The sequence below is a fragment of the Sceloporus occidentalis genome, unplaced genomic scaffold (genome assembly GCF_023333645.1).
Source record: "Sceloporus occidentalis isolate IW3139 unplaced genomic scaffold, rSceOcc1.0.p SCAF_5, whole genome shotgun sequence".
Classification (NCBI taxonomy): Eukaryota; Metazoa; Chordata; class Lepidosauria; order Squamata; family Phrynosomatidae; genus Sceloporus; species Sceloporus occidentalis.
Window position 1 is genome coordinate 55,910,209 of NW_028316985.1, and position 19,961 is coordinate 55,930,169.

At 42.3% G+C, this 19,961-nt stretch overlaps 1 protein-coding gene across 6 annotated transcripts in view; it reads right to left on the reverse strand.

The window, feature by feature from the left end:
• Positions 1 to 1,384, reverse strand: part of CNOT2 (CCR4-NOT transcription complex subunit 2) — a 75,658-nt gene extending 74,274 nt beyond the window's left edge. For 4 of the 6 annotated variants that reach the window (XM_089524123.1, XM_089524122.1, XM_089524124.1 and 1 more), the window contains exon 1: positions 1,177 to 1,265. The gene's annotated coding sequence lies outside the window, so the exon portion shown is untranslated. Of the gene's footprint in view, positions 1 to 1,176 lie in introns of all 6 variants that reach the window. The other 2 variants (XM_089524128.1, XM_089524127.1) reach the window with 1 other exon arrangement.
• Between the last annotated feature and the right edge of the window lie 18,577 nt (positions 1,385 to 19,961).

A 19,961-nucleotide genomic window follows, 5' to 3' on the forward strand; every position in this document is an offset into this window, starting at 1 on the left:
CTGAGCCCAGTTTGTGGGCCTGGATGGGCCCAGGGCACCCAAGTCCCTCCCCGAGACGGATGACTCCCGTTCCCCAAAACGTGAGGACGAGGCTCCTGGCGTTACGACGACACGCATCTCCGACGCAAACAAAGGATCCCAGCGCTTCTTTCCCTCTCTCCCTCCCTCCCTCCCTCTCTCTGCCTCTTCCGCCCGCCAGGAAAACCTCGAGGCCCCAGAGCCTCTCGTCCTCTTCTGCAACAACAACAACATCAACAGAAAAGCCAAGGCTCCCAAAACAACAACATCAACAACAACAACAACCCCATCCGCGTCCCTAGTCTTCCCCACCGCAGAAATAAACCGCTTTGACGCCGCATTTCCTGGAAACTGTTAAGTCTAAAACAGACTGCAGGAATAATAATAAGAAGAAGAATCCGCTCCGAGAGGCCTGGCTCATGGCTGGGGAATCCTGGGAAACTGCACACCCCCCAAAACACCCCCCAGGGATAATAGTAATGATCCCAGTTCGAGGCCGCTTTAAAAACTCAGTGCTAAGGAACCCTGGGAAGTGCAGCTTTGTGAGACATTCAAGCCTTCTCTGTCTGACGCTACAATTCCCAGGATCCCCCAGCACTGAGCCAGGGGCAGTTAAAAGCAGTCTAATAACAAGGATGCATCCACACTGGGGAAATAACCCGCTTTGGCCCCGCTTTTAAGACTTTGTCTGGCTCTTTGCTATGGAATTCTGGGAGTTGGAGTTTGTTGTGGGGCCCAGAGCGGAGCCACAACAAACTCCAACTCCCAGAATTCCATAGCAAAGAGCCAGCTAGAGTTAAAGCGGGACCAAAGCGGCTTATTTCCCCAGTGTGGATGCATCCCTAGTCGGAGGCGCCTCCAAATAAAGACTAGTAGTAGTAGTAGTAGTAGCAGCAGCATCGACTAGGCCGAGAAGGGCTCCTCCTCACCGGCGGCTCGGGCTGAGGGTCTCCCGCCTCAGGCCTCCTCTGGGCGCATCTCTGGCTCAGAAAGAGAGCCAGAGAGAGACAAAAGCGAAGGGGGCCGAGCGTGGCCCGCGGCGGCGCCTGAGTCCGGGAAGAGGCCTCCCTGGAGCGTCGGGGGAGATGCTCGGAGGAGAAGCGGAGGAGGAGAAAAGGAAGGCGAGGGAGGGAGGGAGGAGGACAGGGCCGCACTCACCGCATGAATTTTCTTGTCCCGAGGATCCAAGATGGCTGAGCAACCCGCACGGAGGATGCTGGGGGAGCGACCTTTGACCTCTGACCCCGTCGCCGCCGCGACCTCGCCGTCGCCGTCCGGCAGCAACGGTAGGCCGGCTTGGAAACGCCTCTTTTCCCCGTCGCTCAGAGAAAGGCGGCCCGCTCCTCCTCCTCTCCCTCCTTCCCGCCTTCCTTCCTTCCTCTTCCTGACGGAGCCGCGGCCTAGACGTCGAGCGAGCGGCCTTGTGGGAGTTTGCCAAGAAGAGGCTCTGAGACATCCGGGGGAAACGGAGGCCGGGGAGGGACATTGTTTTTCAGGCACACTAATACCCAAACGCAAACCCTCGGCTGGTGGGGTTCAAAGAACCTGAGCTGTTGCAGAAAAGAAACGACCCACTTTTGAGGCCGCTTCGGCTGCCCTGGCTCAGTGCTAGAGGATCATGGGAAGTGTAGTTTTTATTGTGGCACCAGAGCGCTCGCTCTCTCTCTCTCTCTCTCTCTCTCTCAGAGAGAATTTTCAAACAGTTTTCGGAATAGCATTAAACCGAAGTACACTTGTCCCTCCATATTCTTTAGGGTTAAGGGCACAAGACCCCTATGTGAATGTGGGGGGAAGAAACGCAAATAACAAGAACACCATGGTTTCTTAACCTGAGAGGACACCTCTCTAGGAATATCTAAGTCCTCCAGCGCAACTCTGTGGTCAATTTTAACTAAAAGTGGCACTGAAAGACCTAGAAAGGACACTCCAGTAGGCATTTGTAGCTCCTCCAGCAAATTCTATGTTCAATGTCTGGCAGATGTTGACCACAGAGTTGTACTGGAGGACCTAGAGGTTCCTAGAGGTGTAAAAAGATACTAGATTACCACGCTACACTCTTATAGCGCTGCTATTCCACTTTAAACTGCTCTGGGTGCCTCCTGTTGCATTCTGGGATTTGCAGTTTCAGAAGAGGCATTTAGAATCCTCAGCCAGAGAGCTCTTAGGCCTCACTGAACTGCAAGCCCCAGAATGCAACGGGAGGCAGCCAGAGCAGTTACAATGGAACAGCAGCACTATAAGAGGGTGGTGTGGTAATGTGGATAATATGACTGCAGGAGCTTTTGTTGTTTGCTGTTTTTCCACCTTCACAAGGGTCCTGTGCCCCTAACCCCAGCCAATGTGGAGGGATGAGTGTAGTTAAAGCGTATTTCACATCTGTATTCTGCAGTGTGGATGCAGCCTCAGTCTTGGCAAGGTTTTGTCCAGAGGAAGTTTGCCCCTGCCTTCCCCTGAGGCTGAGAGAGTGGTCACCCAGTAGGTTCCATGGCCAAGCTGGGATTCAAACCCTGGTCTCCAGAGTTGTAACCAAACACTCAAACCACTCCTTTATGCTGGCTCTCAATACACTCAGATGCAGGTAGGAGTGACAGGGCCCACCAAATTTTGATGACCCTGTTGCAAGGAGGAAATGACTTCAACTGGAAAGCCATCCTGTCTGTGTGTGTGTGTGTGTGTGTGTGTGTGTGTGTACACATATACACACACACACACACAGACTGTGAGGAGGACACTTTCACATTTGTGAGGGAAGCAGGAGTTCAACAGGAACAGACTTTGACCTCCATAATGGAAGCATGCTGTGCTAGATGAAGCTGTAGTAAAGACTGGGGAGGCATCTCTTCTGCTTTTGTAACTAGTACCAACCTGCACTGAATGCCCCCTGGAAGCACAAATCTTTCAGGTTCTTTGACGCTGTTCTATTTTGGGCATATCATGACAAGAGAGAACTCACTTAGAAAAGACTATAATGCTTGTTAAAGTGGAGGGCACTAGGAAATGAGGAAGGCCGCATTACAGGTGGATAGACAGTCAAGGAAACCATGACTATGAGTGCAGGAGCTGAGCAAGGCAGCTGAGGATAGGGTGACTTGGAGGTGTCACATACATAGGGTCACCATGGGTCGATGTTGACTTGAAGGCAGTTAATAACAACAACAAACCAACCTGCCCCTCAAAAGAAGCTTTTTCAGATATGATGAAATTCCTGCACAGTAATAACTTCCCTCCCCATAGGGGTTTGTGTGTCCTTTTGGCACATGGGGTGTCTTTGAATTGCAGACCTGTAGCTTCCCATTTACGCACATGACTCATGTAGGGCTCTTTGTGCTAAGAATCTGGATCTTTTTGGTGCAAACTTAAACACAGTGTTTTGCTCGCTGAGGGATGCATACTTGCATTTCAGAAAAGTAAGCCTGCTCCCCCTCCCTTGTGAAACAAAAGCGTTGGCAGTGTGTTCAAGGGAGGAAAGGTGCAAAAATGTGGAATACATATATTCAGATTTCTCAGGATACTATAAGCTTATGGAAATAATTTTAAGTCTCACTTAGTCTAGCCCAGTTCTGCTAAAAGCTGAGCTGGTGCCAGTCCACAGTCCTTCAACTGCAAGTCCCTGGAGAATTTCTGGGAAAGAAAGAAAGAAACAGTTTTGCCAGTGAGTGTAAATACTGTATATACTCATGTATAAGTCTAGAAATTTTAGTCAAAAAATTGCCCCCAAAAACCTAGGTCAACTTATCCACAGGTCAATGTAAATACTATACTTTAACTCTTATTAAAAAGGGAACCATGCCCTGGTGAAAGGCAAGGGTGCAATCTGTCCTAGAGGCACTGACCTCCCTCTGTTCTCTCTTCCATCCAGCATTTAGTGTGAGATAAAACCGTTATGCCTGCCAGAATTTTGTGAGTTCTTTGGCATTGTTTTCCTTTGCTTCATCATTTAGATCCTTTGTTGAATGTCCTTAAATTTCACCCTCGACTTATCCAAGGGTCATATTAAAATCCATAATTTTGGCCCCAAAACCTGTCCTCGACTTATACATGAGATCGACTTATAGTCGAGTATATACGAGTATGCTTTTGCACAGCATTACATATCTTGATACTACATTTAAACTAGGCATTTAGAATGCTGTTTCAACTGGCAAAGAGTGAGCTGAGCCAAAGCTAGTCCTGCTGAAGTATGGCTAAATACTATCATGTCTAGGGATGCTGGAAATTACTTGAGACAACTCTATATTAGCTGACTAGGCATTGTGGCTGCATCATGGACTTGATTTGTAATTCCTTTGTCCCACCCCTCCTCCATCCCTTTTAGTTCTACTGGCAGGTATGCTCTGCCTATAGCCCTCTGAGATCTGATTTAGTTTGTACCTAATCCTCTACTACAATTGGTTCATCTCTAAGAATTGCACTGGTAACCAATTTGTATGTAGTACAGTAATAGCATTCCAGTCTGGAAGCTGCCTGGGCTGTAGATCTTGTATGCTGTAACACCATGTGAAGCAAGGCAGCCCACCTTAAATGAGACACCAATATTTAGTGCTGCATAGGTAACTTTTTGCTCATTTGCCAACATGGAAGAGAGGAAATATAGCGACATTGCCACACCTGGGCACAAGTCTTTTTAAATTCAGCGGACCTTCTGAGTAGACACACACACACACACACACGAGTTTATTGCATTTGACTGAGGGTTATTCAGGTTTATAGATTCACATGGCTCATCCAAGGACTGTCAAGATGCTTCTCATACTGGCACAATTAATTTATAGCAGCAGAAAACCTCTTCCAGTGTTTTTGCAGATGCAGTTTGTCATGCAGGCATTACTAGGTACACTAAAAATATATATTACTGTTCTCAAGGTGTGTCTTTTTTCACTTGTAACAGACATATGATTTGCGAGATTATATTCTGATGGCAGTTTAAGATTTACACAAAACAAATAATTCATTGTGCCCCAAGTATGAGCTATCAGGTTGGAGAATGCCATGGCAACCTGTAGATGAGGTGGCAACTGTCTCTGGATTTTATTTTTAAATGAAAAGTAATGTGAGCTTCTTGTATAGGACTTGGATATCTGACATCCAGCAACCTTTCACCATTTAAAAGATTCTACAAAGACCAAGGATCTTAATTATAACTAGCTCAGCATTCCCCCCCTACATTTTAAGTAGGACTCACTTGTGCTACAGGGAATATTTTAGTGCTTTCTTCTTTGCCATGCATGGTGATAGATATTTGTAAAATAACAAAGTCCCATCCCTGAGACTTGCAGCCTGAAAGATATGACAAAAGGAAAAAAAGGTTGGGATGGAAAAGTGTTGTTGTTGAAAACTTAAAATGACCAGTTTGAATAGCAAGTGTTCAGGGAGAAGAGCAGTCAAATCCTTCCAGTCAGCCTCTCAGCAGAGCTGATGGAGCATGTCCTGCTTGCTCCATATTTTGGGCTGTAGGGTTTAAGATAAAAAAAACAATCCACATGTTAAATTTGAGTTTCCTTTGTGTCCTTGTTTTGGGGAACAGGCAGGATATAAATGATGACAAGAACAACAAATATTCAGGAAAATGAAAAATAATTGTATGAAAAAGCTAGGTACAGATTAATGCAAGAAGTTATAAATCTAGAAGGAATTGCACTATGTAGCTTTTTAGATCTTTTCAACTATATTAGTTTAAAATGAACAGTAACATTGTCATTCTGGAATTCATTCATACTCTTAATATTAGGTGGCCAAGTAAAATTTGTAACGGGTGAGAAGACTACCATTTAGTGTGCAACTGAGCATAGTCCCAGTTTCCAGTTTAAGCCCACAAAATTAGGAAATGGCACAATGTTTAGGAAAGGACTCAGATATTCACATTGCATGAGCTCAACTCTGGTGATGCAGTGTGTCATTAAACCATTAATTGTCTATGCTTTCCGGTTGAACAGAAAACTCAGCTTTGAAAAATTGCAGCCACGTATCTGGACAAGTGATAGATATGTTTGTAATGTTGTACTTTAACTTCTGGAGAACAATAGGTTCCTTGCCCTCATCCCAAAGAAATCATCACCATCATTATCAAATTTATTTATACCCGCCTGTCTGTGTAACACAACTGAGGCAGCTTACATGTTAAAATATTCAATCCCATATCCCAGTAAACCACCTACCCCCCTTAAAATACAATTAAACAATTACAGATTAAAACAAACCTTAAAATAATAAACAAATCAGATCAGCAATGACTGTGGGAGAGAGAACAGGTTCAACTTATTTGGGAAAGGCCTGCCAGAAGAGATGCATCTTAACAGCTTTTTTGAAGCTGTTTAAGGTGATAATGTGATGGATCTCATCTGGCAGGCCGTTCCATAATCTGGGAATGGTTGCTGAAAAGGTCCTCTGGGTGGTTGCAGACAGTCTAATTTTCATAGGTTGCAACAGATTCTTCCCAGGGGGCCTGAGTGCATGGGGTGGATTATATGGAAGGAGACAGACCCGAAGATAAATTGGACCCAAGCCATTTAGGGGTTTAAAGGTGATAGCCAACACCTTGTACTGTGCCCAGAAACTAATAGGCAGCCAGTGGAGGGATCTTAAGATCGGTGTAATATGGTCTCTCCTAGTTTTACCTGAGACCAGCTTGGCTGCCATGTTCTGTACTAATTAGAGTTTCCAAACTAAGCACAAGGGTAACCTGCATGTAGAGTGCATTACAGAAATTGAGACGGGAGGTTAACAGCACATGCACCACAGTTTCAAGGTCCCTAACTTCCAGGAAAGGGCACAATTGGCATATCAGCCAAAGCTAATAGCAGGCTCTCTTGACTGTCGCATTTACCTGATTTGTCATCTGGAGCAACAGATCAAGAAGCACCCCCAGATTGTGAACCTTTGAGGGCAGTGTGACCCCATCTAGGACTGGAGGTTGTATCCCGATAACCTTGGTTCAGGGCCGCTACTGTGAGTACCTCCGTTTTGTCTGGATTCAGTTTAAATCTGTTTTTCCTCATGGCCTACAGTTCTGAAGGATTTTGAAATGGATGGACAACATCTGGCTTGACAAAAGTACATGTGAAAAGAATCTAGAAATCTTAGTAGACCACAAACTGAACATGACGCAACAGTGTGATGCAGCAGCTAAAAAAGGCAATGGGATTCTAGACTGCATCAATAGGAATATAGTGTCTAGATAAAGGGAATAGTACCGCTCTCTCCTGCTTTGGTCAGACCTCACCTGGAATACTATGTACAATTCTAGGCATCACATCTCAAGAAGGATATTGACAAGCTGGAACATGTCCAGACGATGGTGATCAAAATGGTAAAAGGTGTGGAAACCATACCCTAGAAGGAATGGCTATGGAAGTTGGGTATGGGGAGCTGGAGCTGGAGAAGAGAAGGTTAAGAGATGATATGATAGCCATGTTTTAAAAATTGGAAGGATGTCATATTAAAGAAGGAGAAAGCTTGTTTTCTGCTGCTTCAGATACTAAGACACAGAGCAAAGATTCAAACTACAGGGGAAAAGATTCCACCTAAACATTTGGAAGAACCCCCTGACAGTAAGAGCTGTTCAGTAGTGGAACACACTGCCTCAGAGAGTGGTAGAGTCTCCTTTGGAGATTCTTAAACAGAGGCTGGATGGCCATCTGTCAGGAGTGTTTTGATTGTGTATTCCTGCAAGGCAGGGGGTTGGACTAGATTACCCTTGAGGCTTCTTCCAACTCCACTTCCTTGAAAATTCTGTAGCTATTACTTGAAGGTAGTCACATCCTTTGTAAAAGGGAACAAATATCCTTTGTTCCCCATTTATATGTACATATTATTTAAATACTGTTCTCATTATGTGTGATTAATCTTATTTTCTACATTATAGTAGAATTTATGTTCCATATTACAGTAAAAGGGAGGGAGAATCACAGGATATCATAATGAGTAATGGTGAAAAATATATATGTAGAATACAAATAAATAATTGGTAATGAGGTTTCTCAGTTCAGACTTCAGCTTTCCTTCATTTTTATTTGTCTAATATGATACCATTCAAAATTTATTTACTTTTTCCTTGTCATTTTCTAGTTCTAATTAAATTGTAGTTCTGTTGGAAAACCTGTATCAGTTCCATCTTCTATACAATGCCTAGCTATGTTGCAGGTGATAATGATCCTCTCAGTTTATTTAACTTGAATGCAGTTCCCCCATTTTGACGCAGTTGCTTACAACTATGTCAGTTAAGTATATAACAAGCCACAATCTGGTGACTCCAGTTGTGTAGTTTTGTTTCCCTATTCTTTTCACTCTTAAGACTTGCATTAAGAGAAATTGCCTTTCTCTTAATGCAAGTTTCCCAAACATGAAGGGTTTCCCAAACATTGACTAGGATCTTGACTAACTTATACTTAGAGCAGACCCACTGAAATTGTTGGACATGTGCTAGTCGTGATTAACTTTGCTCCCATTGATTTTTAGTGACTCATAAGCATGTATAGTAGTTGGAATCCAACTCATAGAGTTCCTTTATATGTAGTTATTAGATCACATCTGTATACTTCTGTGTATCTTGAACTGTTGCCGATGAAAGAGACAAGAGACTTTGGGACAGGTGTGAATAATAAGCAGCAGCTACAGGAAACATACCGTATTTTCTGACGTATAAGACGACTGGGCGTATAAGACGACCCACAACTTTTCCAGTTAAAATATAGAGTTTGGGATATACTCGCCGTATAAGACTACCCCTCTTCCAACACACACCAAATAAAAATTAAAAAAACATCAGATTTGATTTCAATATGGTAATTCTAATTCAAATGCTTATGACATGCAGGTACTTAGCAGGAAAACTTGTTGCATACAAAGCCTGCTTGGATTGGTCAGCTCTCCCTGCCTGCCCAGCCCTCCCTGTCGCCAAGATTTTCTTCTACTGTACTTATACAGTGCCGCCCTTGCTGCTTTCATATGGTCATCACATATGGAGGGTATGCGGCTGCAGCCGTTTTTGAGTTCCCCCCACCATATGCGGCGACCACAGATTCTCCAGTCCGGCTCGGAAGTTTCAGCCCTATAAGACAACACTCGGCGTATAAGACGACCCCCGACTTTTGAGAAAATTTTCCTGGGTTAAAAAGTAGTCTTATACGCCAGAAAATACAGTATTTGGTAACTACCCCCCCCCCCCCATTGTTGGAAGAGACAGAGAGTGCTGTCACTTGGGCATCCTGTATCTAAGCCTCACTGTCAGTTTTTACCTCTCCCACGAGTACTTCCTCCTTTGTCTCTGTTTGGATATTCATCTCTTAGGATAGTGAATGTAGCAGAGTGGAGTGCACCATTTGTTTATCACAAGCGAAAGTACCTGTGTTGTCCATTCATTTCAGCAGTGCATAAGGAAAGCTTAAGCTGAGTATACTGGCCAACACTGTATTTCTATACATGCATATGTCATCCATCTATCAGTATTTATATCCCACCTTTCCTCCTGGCTGGGACACAAAAGTAGCCAACAAAAGCAGAGAATACATTAAAACAAGTAGTTAAAAACATAGAATGTTAATATTAACATTAAAATAACATAATTAAAAAGAATTAAATGTTAACTTTAAAACAGTACAGCAACACAGAAGCCCCCTTTTTTTGTTAAAATTAGTTTCCAAAAGCTTGCAGGGGGGAAAAAGTCTTGACCTGAGGTGAAAGGAAAACAAAGGCTACATCCACACTGTAAAAAAAAAACCTGGCTCTGCTCTGCTCCGGGGCCACCACAAACTCATGTTGCATCAGAGTGGCTCCTGCAAAGGGGAGGCCTCCTTTTGTTTTTCCCCTTTGTTGGCAACCCCACCAGGCATAGGTTTATCCCCCCTGGAGCTCAGTCCAGGTGGGGATGGATGATGGTTCCTGCAGAGACTGGAACATCAGTGTCTTAGTCCTGTGAAGAGGTAGCAAGCAAGCACTTGCAGAGGGTTCCAGGTGGTTTGGTGGTAAAGCAGCAAGCAGGCAAGCTTTCCCCCTTTAGCTTCAAGGAGGTCCTCAAACACTCTGCACCAGGGCGCTATATGTAAAGTTGTCTGAGTTACAACCTGCTGTATAAAGGATAATTGTTTAATACACCAGTTCTCCAGGAGAGAGATGGATGGTCTGCCCAGAGATGTTTGTCCTTCACATCCATCTCTCCTCTTGGGAGCCGGTGAAGAGAGCATGCAGGAATCCTACTTTGAGCCCTTTCTCTGATGAACTCTCCTCCCCTAGTCTAGCTTTGACCTTGTAGTCAGTTGTTTCCCGGTGGGTGTTTGTGTCCAAAGTCCTGAGACAGGACAATTGTAACAATTATGAGGAAACAACTATTTATCTGAGCATCCTCTCCCCTCCTCAATGCCTCCTGGCTGGTGGGTATTTGTGTACTGTTATATCACTGAATATGTTTGTGTGCCCATAGTTCTAAAATCATGGGGACAAAGTGATATTGTCCTATGGCATACGTCTTAATGTGTTGAAATTTTGATTCCATTGTTAAACACATATTGAAATCTCAGTTCCATTTCTAAGCCTTCTATGTGCTTTTTAGTACACTGCAATTGGTTATGTGTTAATCAGAATCTGTTGTCACTTGGGTCTTTGTAGACAATCACGTAAGGGATTGACACAGTTGTCAGACATTTGGCCATACAAAATGGACAGATCATACACTAAGACACATGGCATAGGACTCTTATCACATTTCTCCCAAGTGGAAGTTTTGGTAAAAAGGAACTCTGCATGAATAAAGTGTCATAGAATCATAGAGTGGGAAGAGACCACAAGGGCCATCCGGTTCAACCCCCTGCCGTGCAGGAAATCTCAATCAAAGCATCCCCGACATCAAGCCTCTGTTTAAAGACCTCCAGGGAAGGAGACTCCACTACACTCCAAGGAAGTTTGTTCCACTGTCGAACAACTCTTACTGTCAGGACGTTCCTCCTAATGCTGAGGTGGAGTCTCTTTTCCTGTAGCTTGCATCCATTGTTCCGGGTCCTGTTCTCTGGAGCAGTAGAAAACAAGCATGTTCCCTCCTCAATATGACATCCCTTCAAATATTTAAACAAAGCTATCATATCACCTCTTAACCTTCTCTTCTCCAAGCTAAACATCCCCAGCTGCCTAAGTCATTCCTCATAGGTTGTCATCTAAACAACATCAGCCAATGAGCAATCGTTCTTGTAGAATGCTTACCGGTGTAGGGGTCATTCCCACTGGCCTATAACGTGGGTCTGGATGCGAATCATGGGTGCATCATTTCCATTTGAGCGCGAATCCGACCCGCATTGCTCTGATATCGTTCCCACTGAGATTCGAATCTGATTTGATTTATCTAGGAAAACCCGAATTATAGGTCAACAAATCGGTTTTAAAAAACAGGTTTTTTAAAGCGAGTTTTCCTGTGTCTCCTGAGTCTGATTTGGGGCAAATGAATGGGAACGAAAGGGTGTCTGATTCGGGAACCTGGAGATGGGAGGAGCAGCGTTCAAGGGGCTGGCCTGGGGGTATCATCCTCTTTGTTCTCTTTCTGCATTGCCGGCACCATTTTCTTGCATTCGCATAGCCTTCCCCCAGTGGATTAGGAGCAGGGTAAGGCGATCGCACTACATTGAGCTCCAAACGCAGTAAACACATTACTCCCCCTGCAACCTCCCCTCTGCTCCACATTCATAGACCAATGTGTGAGCAGACCCATTTTTAACTACTATTATTATTATTATTTTCTTTTTTTGCCTCTGCCTGAGCGCCTGCGCAGCAGATGGGCTTTGCAGTACATGACTGAATGATCGCCCCCCAGACAGCCCAGGGAGCGATGGGGGAGGCAAAGGGATTTGGGGGGGATTAGAGGCTCCTTCTCTTTTCCAGAGGAATTATGGGAAGACACAGAATAGCCTTGGATGCAAAGGGGTTTAGGACGAATATTGGCTCTTTCTCTCTTCCAGAGAGAGTCTGGGAAGACACAGAATAGCCTTGGATGCAGAGGGCTTTAGGAGGAATAGTGGCTCCTTCTCTCTTCCAGAGAATAGATTTGAGGGGAATAGAGGCTCCCAGAGGGGAAAAGTGCCTAAGCAGCTGATTGGCTGTGATGTCAAGCTCTTAAGTGCTTGATTGACAGCTGCTTTAAAAAAAGAGGTTCCGGAAGGGTAATGGGAACGGAGAGCAAAATAAACCACTTCAAATGACCACAGGGAAAATACCAATGGGAACAAAAACAGGGGTAAAAAACCCTGGGTCTGTTTGCACTCATTTTTAATGGGAACGATGGGTCAGATTCGAGTCAGAATCCAAGTCAGAATCGCAGTGAAATAAGCTGCTTTTTTTGCACAGTGGGAATGGGGCTGTAGTGTAGGATTGGAGAAACTAACACACACACACAAATCAATTCCACTACTACATACCTTTAATTTTTATTGTGTTTAGTTTTTACTGCTTTAATTGTATACTACTCTTAGAGGCTTATGCCAGAGGGCAGTTTAAGACTGTTAAGTAAAAACAAACAAGCTAGCTGAAATTGAAATTACATCCAGAAAGCAATAGCTGGAAACCTGTAGCTCAGAGCATGTCTCCTAAACAGCATTCCTCCTCCAAATTATCCCAAACTGTGTACAATCTTTCAAAAGCCAAAATCCCAGAAATCTCTTCTTTATTTTAAACTGAGAAAACACACACTGTGCAGATGAGAGAGAGTTTTTGGGCACAGCTCTCCAAATTTAGATGTACTTCCATAATACATTTTGAAGAGCATGAAAAGTAGGGGTGCCATAGTTGGTAAGTAAGTAAAAGTTTATTTATACAGTATACCGCCTTTATAAGACCAAGGCGGTTTCCAACATACATACAACAATACAGCAATATAAAAACATCAAAACATAGCATTAAAAACCTTTTACAATAAAACAATAAGTACCACAATTCGTGCCAGCTTGACATGCTGACGAAGGGGGCGAGGAGAGAATACTTTAGGGGCCAGGGAGTCAGGGGTAAGCTTGCTCGAACAAGAATGTTTTTAACCCCTTCCTAAACTGGGTAAGGGAGGCGGCTGAGCGGAGCTCAAAGGGCAGCGCGTTCCAGAGGCTGGGGGCTGAGATGGAGAAGGCCCTCTTAGTGGTGGCAACTAATCTGGCCTCTGGAACCCTTAACAATTGCTGCCCAGTTGATCTGAGTGTGCGGGGCGGATTGTACGGGGAGAGGCGGTCCTCTAAGTACCCTGGTAAGTGCCAAGTATTCCACTGAAGCTTAATACTGCTGGTCAAACACTCAACCCATAGTTCATTGCAAAACTAGATCCAGTGCAGAATGATCAAAGCACAATAATCAATTAAATAACGGCTCTTACTTATTGTATTATGTCCTATAGCAGCCAACATTGACACTTGAAGATTGCTGATCAGGAGGGAGGCAGGGGCATATGGAAGAAGAGTATCAGCTGGTGGGCAGACACCTTTTCAAGTATTCACTTAATCTGTGGCCCTGAACACTCTTTTTGTTCAGACGGATGCTGACTGCATTTGAATTGCCAGGATGTCTGAACACCTATCCCTATACTTATCAGTGGCTGACTACCTATTTGCTGGACTTAGAGGCCATTAACAGAGAATGTGCTTTGTGGATGGGTCTTTTGACAGCATGTTTGCACACTGACTGTGGGGAGGAGGAATGGACTGAAATTGCAAGAATGCCACCAGAACATTACTGGAATGTCTTGCTGGTTCTAAGTCATCTCTTGTTTCTACAGCTATTGTTGTGCTTGTCTCTCTGCTGTTGAGAGTGCATAAGATCATGGCTACATTCGTAGCACCAGAACAATGGGATAATAAAATTGGTATGTCCTTTGCGAGAAGCACCAGAAATATTTGTATCCAGTAGTGAGCAGCCATACTATTCACCAATATAAGGCAGCACAAGATCATATTCTTGAAATTTTAGGCCAACAAACACCTGAGGCTAAGATGAGAATAACTAAAAAAAATAAATGATTTTTTAAAATTGTTTCTGAGCAGAAATGCAGATGGTTTGACCAAGCAACTATTTTACAGATTCAGGCCATACAAAAATGCATGCTGGGTTATTTTGCATATTCAGTGAAAAAAATGTTTACTAAGCTGCAGGTGGAAGAGAATAAACACTTTAGAATACATAAGCAGAAGAGCCACTTGTGTGTGAAATGGTAATGGTAACAGTGCAGATGAATACACAAAATAATTACTGTTGTACTTCACACACTTATCACAGGCAGAAGTTTGTTTGATTTTAAATATTGACAGAAGCTGACTAGTTTGAGATACCATGTCCCAAAATCAGTGAAGGATATATGTTGCAGAGGACAACTTAGGGGTTGGACAAATTGGCATAAAGGGGCAGCGAGACACCTCCCCTTTCTGCCCCAGATGGATACTGCGGCAACCAAACGCCATGGCCTCTGGGAGGCCTAAAAAGAACCCCCTCCTGTTTTTAGGCTGCGTGCAGGGCACCATTGGTGCACTCACATGCCATGATGATGTCAGCGTGGCACGGCGCTGTTTGGGCACTGCGCCACGCAGACGTCATCATGGCATGCCCCATATGGATGGGTGCACACCATGATGGCGGCCAGGGTGTGCAGTAGGGTTGCTGAGCATGTAAACGCTCAGCCACTGCGCAACCCTAGTTTGGGCCCAGGCCAGCATCCAGCACCCATCTGTACAGGCCCTTACTTGTAACTGATGTGTGCTGTGTATGTGCCATCAAATTGCCTGTCAACTTAAGGCAACCCTATTAATTTCATAGGGTTTTCTTAGGCAAGGAATACTCTTTGGTGGTTTGACCACATTCATACTCTGAAATATAGCCTACAGCATATTGTATTCATTGGCAGACTCCCATCCAGGGTTGACTCTGCTTGGCTGTCAAGATCAGATGAGATCTGATGCCCTTAGGGTATTTAGGCATGCCTGTAACTATGCAAGCAGAATGAACAGCTTTTTGAAATATAAAATAGTTTATTCTGTTGAGTTCAACTCAATGTGATTGCCAGTTGTGCTTCCTGCCCTTCTGTATTTCTGTTTCATAATAACTGGCATACAAAGCAAACTGCAATGGTCCCACATTACAATATACAGCTTTCTAGCCTCTTTACTATCCTTTTCCTCATGGTCTTGGCCTACCACTTCTCACTTTACAATATTTGTATAGTTTTTCCTTCATCCTTGTTACTTTGGCGTAGCAAAAATCTGTATCATGCATGTGGTGTTTGGAAAATAATTTATCTTAGGTCCAAAACACACTGCAGAAATAATCCAATTTGACATGGCTTTAACTGCCCTAGCTCAGTCCTAGGAAATCCTGGGAATTGTAGTTTGTTGTGGCACAAGTGCTCTCTGACAGAGAAGGCTAAATATCTCAAAAAACTACAGTTTCCAGAATTCCCAAGCATTGAGCCAGGGCAGTTAAAGCAGTCTCAAAATGGATTATTTCTGCAGTGTTTTTGACCTAACTGAAGAAAACATATGGCTTGCAATAAAGTGGAGCCTGAGGCAGGTTCTGAGTCCTGTCTAACAAGGAAAACCAGGATAAAGTAGCGCATCTCATACATTAATCACTATCATCAGTGGTGGATCACCATCTAAGCCAAACTACATGTGGATAGTGAAATTTAGAAATCAGAGTTTGTGTCTTCCTCCATATGGAAATAAGTTCATGGTACAAAAAAACACTGTTTTTGTTGTGTGCCTTCAAGTCATTCAATCCAGCCACCATAAGGCAAACCTATCTCAGGGTTTTCTTCACATGATTTACTCAGAAGTTTGCCATTACCTTAATCTGAGGCTGAGAGTGACTTGTCCAAGACCATGCAGTGATATTGGGCAAGATCCTGGCTGAGCAGGGATTCAAACCCTGTTCTCCCAAAGTAGTCCAATATTCAAACCACTACACCACTCTGGCTGTGAAACAGAAATATGGTTTTTGGTTCATCAAGTCCAGTATTGCTGACATTAACCAATTTTGTTCCTAGCCCTACCTGACAAGTGCCATCCAGTCCAACCCCCTGCCATGCAGGAACTCAAAAGTAAAGCACCACCGACAGATGACCATCCAGCCAATGATTATTGCCTTACGTTTTTAAATACAGTGCTACCTCGGGTTACGAAATTAATTCGTTCCGCGGCGCCGTTCGTAACCCGATAAATTTCGCAACCCGAAAAGGCGCTGGAAAGCCGCTGGAAAGCCGCTAGCCGCGCTTCCGATTTGAATTTCGCACCGAAACGCGCCAAAATTAATTTCGTAACCCGAAAAATCTTTCGTTACCCGGAACAGTTTTTTTAAATCTAACTTTTTTGTACCCCGGAAATTTCGTAACGCGGTCAATTCGTATCCCGGGGTACCACTGTAGTTTTATCTTATTTTGATTTTGTTGTTGTTGTTGTCGTTATTGTCACCCTGAATCCCCTTGATATAGGGTTGGATAGTAATAAATCATAATCATTCCGTCAAAATACCTAGTGATCATTGGTTGTTCCTGGCAATCATCCATCCAGGTAATAACCAGGCCTTCTCCTGCTTTGCTTACAATATTACACAGAGTGCTAGGAGGGTGGGATCTGCCCCCTGTATTTCTACCATACCTTCAAATACTGTCAATTCCACCTATTAATACTTTCAATTTCCCCCTTGACACCCATGGTACCATCGGACTGTCCATAAATCTACTAAGTGAACATATTTTTGTGGTTTTCTGTCATAAGGCAATTTAGTAGCAACTCTGATTTCATCCACCAGCAGTAATTCAAACATAGGCTTGCAATGTAAGAATATAAACAGTATTTTTAATATATATTTTACTTCAGAAAGAAAGAAAGAATGATTATTTCTTAGTTTGTTAAGAGAACCAAAAGTCAGCAAAAATTATTAATGGCATAAAAAGTATCATGGCAAAATTAGCAGTTTATCAACTATTGAGCCAAAAACTGAATGCATATGTAACAACTTTCTAAACACAAAGAAAACAATTCTTTCTATCTTTCAGCGGAAGAACTGGAGATTATTCCAGTGAAATTGAAAAGTGATAGATTCAGCACTGATAAAAGGAAGAGACTGATCACAAAGCATGCATAGTGGACACTAGACATTACCAAAGAAATGTCTCAGAGATCAGGAGACTGAGATTCAAGGAAAGATTGGACATTTGTAATATTCTGGTGACCATGAAACTTCAAAGCTAACTGTGCCAGTGAAAAATGAATATCAAAGTTAGCTCTGAGGCTAAGAGAACAAGCCTTTATAAAACTAATTTCCCTACTTACTTCATAATGTAGAGTCTAGGAAGCTTTTTGATGCTGGTCAGGCAAGCAAGAAATGCCAGCCAAGATAGAGCAAGGGTTTGATAACAATTTTTATAACTAATTCAGAAGGAATTAATTCTACCGCTTCCAATGGGGCACATTCTTAAAATAAACCAATTGCATAAAATATTGATGAAAATATAAAGCTTCCTAGTATTTTAAATTGAAATCAGTCTATGCTGTCCTCTATAGTCATTGTATTCCTCTAATCCATAATCGTTAGAATACTACTACAGTAGTCTATAATTAATAGAATAATATTCTGTTGTCCAGGAAATGTTCACACTTTTAGGTTCTTCATGTAATGATTACTATAATTGTTAGCATACGTGAATGGCCCGTAACAGATATATCAACAAAAGATACATCACTTTCTTATCACCTTAAATTGCCTCAAATACAATGCTTATGAGTGGTACCAGTTCACATATCTACCAGTTACAGAAAGCAAGTAATGCCTGTACATGTGCAAATTGGGCCAAAACTATCAGCTGCCCTCCAGATATTGTTAGACTGCAATTTCCATCAGTACTAGCCAGCACTAAAATTGGTGAAGGATAATGGAAGTCATACACCCAAAGTATCTGGAGGGCCACAGATTGCACACCCAGTTTGAGAGAAAGCCACAACTGAGGATCTAGCCTGAAGAATAACTTTCACAGTGCCCTTGCAATATAGATTATAAAAGGGGGTATTCTCAGATGATTTTACAGTATAATGGAAAATATGGGAGCAATTCCTCAGCTGCATTTTAAATGCACATATATCCTGACGGGCAAAACTGCCACTCAGTACTCAGGAAAGAGGGGAACCCTTACAGCTCAGTATGATGTGGCAGTTTAAAAGGGAAATTTGGTGTTGGGAATTACTGAGGAAGAGATTTAACACAAAACAAATCTTATAATGCCATTATATAAATCTATAGCACACCCACATGTAAGAATGCAGTACAATTCTAATCACTCCATATGAACAAGATTATTGTACAGCTAGAGAAGGTACCACATCACGTAACTAAAATAATCTGCGTGACCAGTTCTATTCTCTTCCCAAAAAAACCCCAGAATTTTGGCTTTACCCAATGAAACTGATTGACCTTGGTTTTAGTACAAACAAAAGTAACTATTTTTCACCATATGTCACATACACATAACTTATGAAATAGCCACAAGATGTGTGACAGCCTCCAACCTAAATATCTTTGAAAGAGGATTAGAGTTAAATCATGGTGCATAGATCTTAATGGCTATTAGCAGCCATCATAGCTAAATATAGAACCTGTATATTCAGAAGTCGTTTCCTTCTTATCATTAGATGTTGAGGACAAATCAGGAAATAAGCATCTCCAGTTTGAGAACATCTGGCTATCCTTCATTGGAAACAGAATGATGAAATAGGTAGACCATTGATCAAATCTATTCATATATATCCTATACTCATACAATTTAAAAACCAACAGACCACAAGCCACTATAACTTTGACAATATTCTTTAATCTGCAAGTGTCCGATGACAGCAGCAAACTCTAAACCACATTTGAAGAATGTGCTATACATTTAGCAAGTCTTTTTGGGAAATATAGTAGATCAATTGTCTATAAAAAATCTTTTTTCCAACACCACCCTTCACTGATTTTCACCCCATCATTGTTTTCTAATTTGTTCTAAATACTGTCCTTCTGAAATATTGTATTCTATTGCATCAAAATAATTTAATTCTGATAGGGAATCTACTGGTGTTATTTTAAAGATAAAGGTTCAAAATAACCTTTCCTTAATCCTGGAAGAACTGTAAACTCAGTCTTCCTTCAATAGGATTAGTACAAGCAGAACTGCTAATGGCATTTGACAACAATAAGCAAACAGATAAACATTCAGTACTTACAAGTGTTGAAGATGTGTGTTACAAGTGTTGAAGATGTGCGATGATATGCCTATATGGTGGTCATGTCCAAAAATTGATGGTTATGGAGAGATGCCAAAAAGTGTGATCAATAACCAATTATTATTTAATTTGCAATAAAAACAATGTTAGATTTAATTTCATGGACAACTGACTCATATTTCATGCTATGAAAAGGATGAGAAATATTATTTTAAATAGCAGCAATACACAAGAGAACTACAAAAATAATTACAATTATGCTCAGCAGCTTCCCTTATTTGACTTAGTTTGTCACTTGCTCTTTTTGAGCATTTAACTATTGGCTCGCAAACACAGGAATGTTTTTGAAATGATTTCATGGCCTATGGGCATAATATCTTGTACACTGTTCTGTTCTTATCTGCAGAGATGAGATCTTATTAATAGTGTTCTTAAGCAGCCTCATAGGGTTCCCTAAACCTCATAGTAATAACAAGTAGAGCAGTTTGGTTTCTTTATAATATGAAAGTAATGCCCATGTTGATATTGTACATTTGGTCTCTCTTCAAAATGCAAAAGCCAGTAATTCCACATCTTAAACAGGCACATTTCAAATTCCCTATTCAAAACATGTTACAAATCTTTAAAATTTGAATTTATTTTAAAGTGGGGGAGGTAAGTCAGATTTCTGCCCAGCTCAAAACTTGATTGATTCCCCCCCCTAAATTGTAGACTGTCTTCAAAACATATTTCTTTCATCAAACAATA